The sequence below is a fragment of the Sinocyclocheilus rhinocerous genome, unplaced genomic scaffold (assembly GCF_001515625.1).
Source record: "Sinocyclocheilus rhinocerous isolate Xijiao unplaced genomic scaffold, SAMN03320098_v1.1 scaffold568, whole genome shotgun sequence".
Lineage (NCBI taxonomy): Eukaryota > Metazoa > Chordata > Actinopteri > Cypriniformes > Cyprinidae > Sinocyclocheilus > Sinocyclocheilus rhinocerous.
Genome location: NW_015652173.1, coordinates 1,750,446 through 1,759,193, shown reverse-complemented (window position 1 = coordinate 1,759,193; position 8,748 = coordinate 1,750,446). Strand labels below are relative to the sequence as shown.

At 36.8% G+C, this 8,748-nt stretch overlaps 1 long non-coding RNA gene across 1 annotated transcript in view; it reads left to right on the top strand.

The window, feature by feature from the left end:
* Nucleotides 1–4,381, top strand: part of LOC107714065 (uncharacterized) — a 10,345-nt gene extending 5,964 nt beyond the window's left edge. The window contains exon 3 of the long non-coding RNA XR_001636956.1: nt 4,280–4,381. This is a non-coding gene — a long non-coding RNA (uncharacterized LOC107714065). The remainder of the gene's footprint in view (nt 1–4,279) is intronic.
* The last annotated feature ends 4,367 nt before the right edge of the window (nt 4,382–8,748 follow it).

Genomic DNA, 8,748 nt, shown 5'->3' with positions numbered 1-8,748 from the left:
CAGTGCAGTGTCACTCTCTCGCTCTGGTGCACACACACACACACACACACACACACACGCATGCACATACACATACACATACACATTAGTCCAGAATAAGCAAAGCCCGAGTTCCACAGGAAATTAAAAGATGAGATAACCTGACATAAAAGTGATAAAAGGACCTCACGGGCTTGTGCATATGTCACAATATGTTTCATTAGCCTATCCTTGTTGATTCTATGAACGAATAAAGTAAAATATCTATACTGATCATGTTTCAGGCCTTTACAGTTGAAGCTGTTTCTTTCTTCCTTTATGGCTATATCTCTCTTTTCCTGTGGTCCATTAATAATGAACCAATAGAAAATTAGTGCAGCCCTGCTGATGAGTTTGCATTGATATCTGAAGTTACCGGATACAAAACCAGCACCTCACGCACACTTATCAGCCTCATCACACACACACTAAGAAACACTGAAACCTGTACACACACACACACACACACACACACACACACACACAAACAAATTTATCAGTGTTTTGATCAGAGAGTTCACAGGAAGGCCAAAACTAAAACATGCTCATTTATACAGCATTACTCATATGCATTCTTAAAGGAATACTGCATAATTCTTATTTTATTTTATTCTATTTTTATATTTTTTATTTATATTTTATAAATATAAGTAGTATATTTTAGTAGTATACTTATTTTATAAGTATAAATAGTTTTTTAAAATTTTGTTTAGTTTTTTCAACTGCTTACAAAGGGCAAGTTTTACTAACAGCTTGCGCCAGCGCAAACCGCCATTTGGCGTTAAAATAGTACTGTCAGGTTTTACTAAAGACGCGCAGTGAAAAGTGAAAAGGCATGGACACAGTTATTTTTGCGCCTGACCTTATTGAATATGCATTTGTAGGAGTTTCCCTTTCAGACGCAAAATTTATGGGAGGAGAGTATTCAAATGAATCACCAACGTGTTTTACTAAGGTTTGCGCTCGTCAAATTACTGGTATTTGCGCCATTAACGCCCCCAAAAAAGCATGTCTTAAACTATTTTGTGCTTGAAATGGCTGCTAGGAGGAGGCACCGCAGAGAACAGAGAGCGCATGGTATGTTTTCTGTAAATACACTAAAAAGTCACTAAAGTATGCTTGTGTTTAGCATATTCCTTAAAAGTGTAATTAAAAATATATTTATTGCCAAAGTATTTCTAGTATACTTTTTATAAATACATTAAAAGTATGCTTCTGTTTAGCATATTTTTTAGAAGTATAACTAAGCATATATTTAATACAAAAGTACTTCTAGTATACTTTTTAGAAATATATTAAAATGCAATTCAATATATTTTTATTGCACTTCAAATAAGCATGTTGGGAATACAAATGTATTATAAACATACTACTTGAATTTCAAGTATATTTTTAATACATTTAATACTACGTCTTTTTCACCTGGGAAGGGAGAGGATTTTTTCCACAAATATTAATTTATTTTGAATGCCAGATGAATACATTATCCGAACATATCGTTTGCCAAGCCATGTTATGTTTAATTTGCTTCAGGAAATAAAAGACGACTTGGAACCCTCAACTAGGAGTCACGAAATACCAGGTCTATCAAAACTTTTTGCAACCCTTCATTTTTTGGCCTCCGGTTCTTTTCAACGTACTGTGGCTTCTTCATTTCTTTATTCTTTATTTGTGACTATGCTAATTTGCGCTGCGCTTGGTAGATTGCGTTGTTCGATATGTAAATGAGATGCTGCGTCTGTGTTCTTTAATTTGCGTGTTGTTAGTAAATCACCCGCAGAAATGTCCACACCCATCGCCGTTGTTTTGGAATTGCGCTCTCGCGCTAATTTGCCCTGTTTAGTAAAACTGGCCCAAAATCTTTACTTGTCACACAATTTCTGAAACCTGACACTCAAACACCAGAACCACACACCAAATCTGCAAAACCATACACTAATCCTCGGCCTTTGACTCAGTTTTCAGTTTCATAAAACACATTTTGCAAAACACAACACACAATTGTAACACAAAAATTACAGGGAAAAAAAAACTTGTAAAAGTGCATGTAGCATCCTATGACCCCTTTAAACAAACATTTAAATAAACATTTTCTTAAAGAGACAGTGTAACCGTATCACTTTTATTGTCTTAATTGTTCTAATTTTATCAACCTTAAGGAGGACCTTCACATATCCCTAAGATAATATTTCATTTTATTTCCATACATTTAGTTTAATATATTTTTTTCTTTCAATTTTGTGGTAAACATTTGTAAGTCACTTTAATCAAATAGGCCTACTTAATAACCAAAAACCGTTAATAGCTTCTACAGAACAAATTCTGTGTTTATATGTTTATATTGGCTGGTAAACAGTCACAGTCATCGATGTGACATTTGTCAGTGTCTATCTCTTTCCTCATGGGGAAAGTTGTGATCAGTATTGATTAGAAGGTGAAGGATTCGTGTATAAACAGATCTATAGCTGAGGCTTTCTAAACAAAGTGTTAGCTAACAGACTTCCTATTGGTGCCCGCATTCATTTAGTTTATTGCCTTGATTATCAGGCTTCTAGTCTGTACTGGAGCAATATTGACTCGCATAGGAAAGTTATCGAAGGCACACGTAACATTTAAGTGCATACACTTAAAGTAAACACACAGAGCAGAGAGCTGGTTGTTGAAAACCACAGGTAGAAGTTTCCCGAACACAATAAGAACTGTTTCAAAACTACACAAAGAGAAAAAGGATTATATCTCCCATAGGAAAGAAAAATGAGATTTCTGTAATGTTGTGGTTGTTTTCACCTAGACAGCAGTTAATTAGATTATAATAAGAGCAAAGAAATACTTATTTATTATTAATTATTGTTCATAGTTTGTCTTCTCTAAGGTTTCAGAAGAAATCTCAACAGTGTCTCAAAAAATCTGTGATAAAAAGTCAAATCTCAATATGAACCAATGTTTTTGTTAACTAAAATTATTAAAAATCATTTTCAGTAATTAATATAAATCTGAAATAAAATAAAATGAAATATAAATATTAAAAGAAAAACTTTTTTAAAAACTTGGCAATTAACTGAAAAAAGTACTACAATTATTAAAACTATAATAAAAATTAAAGCTAAATTGAAATATAAAAACTGAAACTAATAAAAATGACAAACCACAGAAAATTACTTGAATTAAAATTATAAATTTGAATATAAAAATAAAAGCCAATTGAAAATGTGAATAAATACTATAATGGTATGTAAATAACAAAAAATAACACTAGCATGAACTTGAATTTCTCATCAAATACTACCAAATAGTAAAATTATCTGAGCTATTCTGTCCATATACATTTAAAGTTGCTGCATATATTACTGAATTAAGTGAATTAGATTATATATATCAGTCATTTTGAATGTTCATAGGACAGCCCATAAGCAGGAATTTTGTAGTTGAGTAGGTGGATTTTGGAAAAGATGGGCATGTCTAACAGTCCCAGAGAGGCTAATATCACTTACTGCACCTTTAAATGGAGCATAAAAGTGAAGTAATGTCCCCTGAGCTATTAAAGAGCAATCTTTGAGCAATAAAATGTTCCTCTGGGCTGACCCCGATCATCTAACTGGGGACTGATTTACATCTATTTATCTGTCAGTTTCAGTATAGATTTAAAGGGTTAGTTCACCCAAAAATGAAAATTAGCCTGTGTTTTACTCACTCAAGCCATCCTAGGTGTATATGACTTTCTTCTTTCAGACAAATCCTATCGGAGTTATATTAAAAATTGTCCTGGCACTTCTATGCTCTATCATTGTAGTGGGCGGGTGTTTCTGTTCAACAGTCCAAAATACGTTAAATAAAGTGCACGCATCTATAATAAAACGTGCCTCACACCAAGTAGGTATAACTGCAGACCAGAGATCTCCAACATGGGGCGTGAACTCCAAAAGTGGACAGAACTTCCAAAATGGGGCGGGGTCTCCTCACGCAAAGACTTTCACCATTGGCTCTGGCTTCAGCCAATCGTTATTGACTTACATTTCAAAAATAAAACTTCATAAATTAAGCATCGTTTCTAGTTGATCTAAAATCACATATGCTATATAAATAAATATGCTCTGTGAGAGCAGAGCCCAAAGCTCGTGGCCAGTGGTGTTCGGACTGGAGTTTGAACCTTTGCTTCATGATATAAACGGGAATCACCCATGAGCTCTCCCGCCAGCCGTCCCAGCGCAGCGCAGGGGAAAGATTTTACTCTATCGCTTTGTTTTAAGCAACGGGGCTTAAGATTCACAGGGTAACGTTAGGAGGGGGTAGTGAAGCTGGGTGCAACTAAAAAGGTGCCATTGTCCGGTGAGGTCCGGTTGGGGAGTTACGGAACAATCTCATATCGCATAATCTTATTAACTGTTTATCTCCTGAACTGCAACTTTCTTTACCACGCTATTCAGCGCCAATCCTGCTGTGCAGTCCATTTCACTGGCTAAGGTTAGGGTCAGGTGTGGGGTAGGTTTATATTTGTATTTCCTGTGTCAATTTGTCTCACATAAACGAAAGCTCTCCATCTAACATCTGAGTCATCTGCAGAGGCGGACAGTAACTAAGTACATTTACTTGATTATTGTACTTAAGTACCCTTTTTGAGTATCGGTACTTTACTTGAGTATTATTTTTTCTGGGAACTTATGACTACTTTAACACTACATTTGAAATACAAATATTGTACTTTTCACTCCACTACATTTCTATCAAGGTCCTCGTAGTAGAAAGTCGTTATTATGTAGCAGCTCTATCTAATCACTCTTGTAGGGCTACATGAAATTATTTTCCAGCATTTTTTGAACACTGACCAGTTTCGCCACGCCCTATTTTGGAACTCCAACCCCGTTTTGGAGTTCCCTCCCCCATTTGGAGATCTCCAGGCTTCAGTTATACCCTTCTCCCTCACACGGCTCCGGGGGGTGAATAAAGGCCTCCTGTAGCAAATCCATGCGTTTTTGTAAGAAAAATATCCATATTTCAGACACAATAAACACTTTTCTCTCACTGGCGTATGCAGAAGCGTTCCGGCGGATGACATAGGACGTATGCGTGGCACGCGTGCCTCTGAGATATGCTAGTCTCACGAGTTTGTTTAAGGAAGCAAAGTTTCCTTTCTTTAGCAAAGGAAAACCAGTCCCCTCTTGGTTTATATCAAAAGCCTCCGACATTTTTCTTTACAATCCTCATTTGTGCTTCTAATTCATAACCGGCATTTTGCTTTGTTCTCTCTCCATGTTTGTCACTAATCATGCAATGGCGACGTCCTACGTCATCCGCCGGAACTGCTTCCACATATGACAGATAGCGTAAGTGATAGAAAAGTGTTTATTCCATTTGAAATATGGATATTTTTCTGACAAAAATGCATGTATTCGCTACAGGCAGAGGCGGACAGTAACTAAGTACATTTACTTGATTATTGTACTTAAGTACCCTTTTTGAGTATCGGTACTTTACTTGAGTATTATTTTTTCTGGGAACTTATGACTTTAACTTCACTACATTTGAAATACAAATATTGTACTTTTCACTCCACTACATTTCTATCAAGGTCCTCGAAGTAGAAAGTCGTTACTATGTAGCAGCTTTGAAAGTCAGTGGGTGATTTGTTTCTTGTCTAAAACGTGACTAAAGTCTTTTTTAACAGTTTATCAGTAATCACTCTTGTAGGGCTACATGAATTGATTTCCCGCATTTTTTTGAACACTGACCAGCTGCAAATGTGATATTTATTTACAACAATTCAATAATAAGAAGTAAATGTTGTGGTATATATTAGACACAATATTGTCAATTTTTACAATTGTAATGTAATTTGACCAGCAGTATCTGTACTTTCACTCAAGTAATGGAGTTGAGTACTTTGTCCGCCTCTGGCTACAGGAGGCCTTCATTCACCCCCCGGAGCCATGTGAGGCACGTTTTATTATGGATGCGTGTGCTTTATTTAACGTGTTTTGGGCTGTTGAACAGAAACACCCGCCGACTACAATGATAGAGCATAGAAGTGCCAGGACAATTTTTAATATAACTCCAATTGTATTCGTCTGAAAGAAGAAAGTCATATACACCTAGGATGGCTTGAGGGTGAGTAAAACACAGGCTAATTTTCATTTTTGGGTGAACTAACCTTTTAAGTGTGAATTTGTGGTTAAGTATGTGTGTGTGTTCTACAAAACCATATGGCAGCTCAGTTCAGGGGCAAAACGACAGCAGGCCAATCTTTGGGAATCTGTGAAGAGTTGAGGACATTGTTGTTGCACCGGATCCCTTTGTAAGCTTTGTGTGTGTGTTTGTTTGTGTGTGACCTGAAAGCTGCTCAGCAGTAGGCAAGCTTAACCTAAAGACATGGTCACTTAACCCACCTCGCACATGTGTGTGTGTTTGTGTGGTAATGCCAGTGGTGGACGAAGTACACAAATCAAGTACTTGAGTAAAAGTACAGATCCGTATAATAAAATATTACTCCAGTAAAAGTAAAAGTACTCAGTTTTCAATTTTACTCGAGTAAGAGTATACGTTCTTGAATCAGACACCGCTTCTGCGTCTCGGAGCCCGTGATATATTATAAGGAGTAACGATAAGTTTTATGAAATGTAGTGAAGTAAAAAGTACGATCTTATACTTTGGAATGTAGTTAAGTAAAAGTAAAAGTTACTCAAAATAAAACTACTCCAGTAAAGTACAGATACTTGAAAAATGTACTTAAGTACAGTAACGAAGTAAAACGACTTCGTTACTGTCCACCACTGGGTAATGCGCATGTATACAGCATGCACAGCTGCAAACTACCACACATTCATTTGCTACACTCTTCCTTTTCCTGTTCTTGTGCACCGACGGCCCTGTCTGTCACTCTTTGAGTCAGACGGCTCAAATTCTCCCCAGCGCAACCCTGTGCTCGCAGCAGGCTGTCAAAAATCAGCCCTCTCAGAAAAAATTATGATTTTTTTCCTCACGTCTAGGCCACTATGCAGTCGACACAGCGGTCCAGCGCAGATTAGGCGGCGGTGATGGATAAAACCCTGGAAATTATTATTCCACAGATTGAGTGTGTGTGTGCAGATGAGGTGAGTGTGGATGCAAAGGGATTATTTGTACGTGAAGCTTTGTGTTATGGTTATCTAGGGAAACTGCTGTACTCTTATAGGGTAAAATACAGACTTTTATCTGTGCTTTAGTAGTATTTTTAGAGGACTTTGTGTGAGAAAGGTCATTCGTATGTGTAAATGTGCAAGAGGGGTTCTTGCTGATCTGCATGAAATGGTATTCACAACCCATTAAAATTCTGTAATGTGGCATATTTCTGAGTGAAACAGCATATTCAATGAGAAATTTGTGAGATGGGACTTGATTTTATCCATTGGGGATAGTGAACATTTAAATATGATGTTAAGTTACGACTTGTGAACTTGTCTTTCTGTTTTTGTTATTTAGTCTCTTGACATCAGTGTCAACTGTCAACCCAGTTATAAAACCACAACGGTAACATATACATTTCCTGGTTGTGTCAAAGACTGACCTGTCCTCTTTGATCTGTGGTAAATCTTTTGATTATTTAGGTCAGGGTTTCAACTAGGAGCATCTGCTGCAAAAAGGCAACCAGCATCTCAACATAAAAGGACAGCTATAGCTGCCTTCAAAACAAAGGTTTAAAACACTTTAGATTTACAGTGGGTACGGAAAGTATTCAGACCCCCTTAAATTTTTCACTCTTTGTTATATTGCAGCCATGTAAATTTAATTGGTACTTCCTTGTGACAAAGACAGAGAATATTTTTTCTGTATCATCTTTTCTTACATTTAATCAGTGCAATTGTCTCTCTGTGAGGTTGAAGTCTAATCTTCCTCATCATCTGCTCCATTTGTTTGTATAGGCCTGTTTCTGTCTGTTTATTTCATGAGGAACAACCACAACATCACCACCACTCTACAAAGGGACTTAGTTATCATATTTTACAGTAACACCTGTGCAGTGGTAGCTTTTTAAATGGTAATTATCCTAATTTCTCCTTTGTTAAAATCAAAGGTCATTTGGGATAATAAGCCACATCTGGTAGACCCTCTTTCAAAAAAATCCCACTGTGGTTGCACGGATTTAAATCCAAGCCTTTATAAGGTTGCTTGTATTTCATACAAGTTTTTTATTTTATTTACAAACAATAAGCTATTTTAAATGACATATTTTACCAAACCCAATTTGAAAACACACAGATGCAAATGAAGCACTTTAGTAGCAAAAAACTAAATTCTTACACAGCAGGCTACATTTGGTGACCTGACACTTTGGTTTCTGTAAAAAGCTATTATTATTTATTATTCATCATGATTTTCAAAACATTTAAAATTTTACTGGGATCCAATTTGTTGATTGCACATTATCCTCCACTTTCATCTGATTGCCTGTGTATTCTGTTCCCCCCTCCCTTTGCTTGTCTGCAGGCTCTGTGCTGACGAGGCCTCCCCTTTCCGTGCCTGGAATATTCTGGGTCCCAGGAGGGTTTTTTTGTCATCACCATGATCAGATTCTTCAGGAGACTCTAGCACTGCAGACCCCCACCAAGGAGGGAAGAGGCTGGGCTTGGAACCCTGTATATCCCAAATTCAAAGTCGGACATAGTGAAGGACCCAAGAACCATGTAGTATACCTCTTTCCGCCACAGGGGGGAGGGAAAACTTTGTAGTTCTTTTTTTGTACAGTTTTTTTTTTTTTTT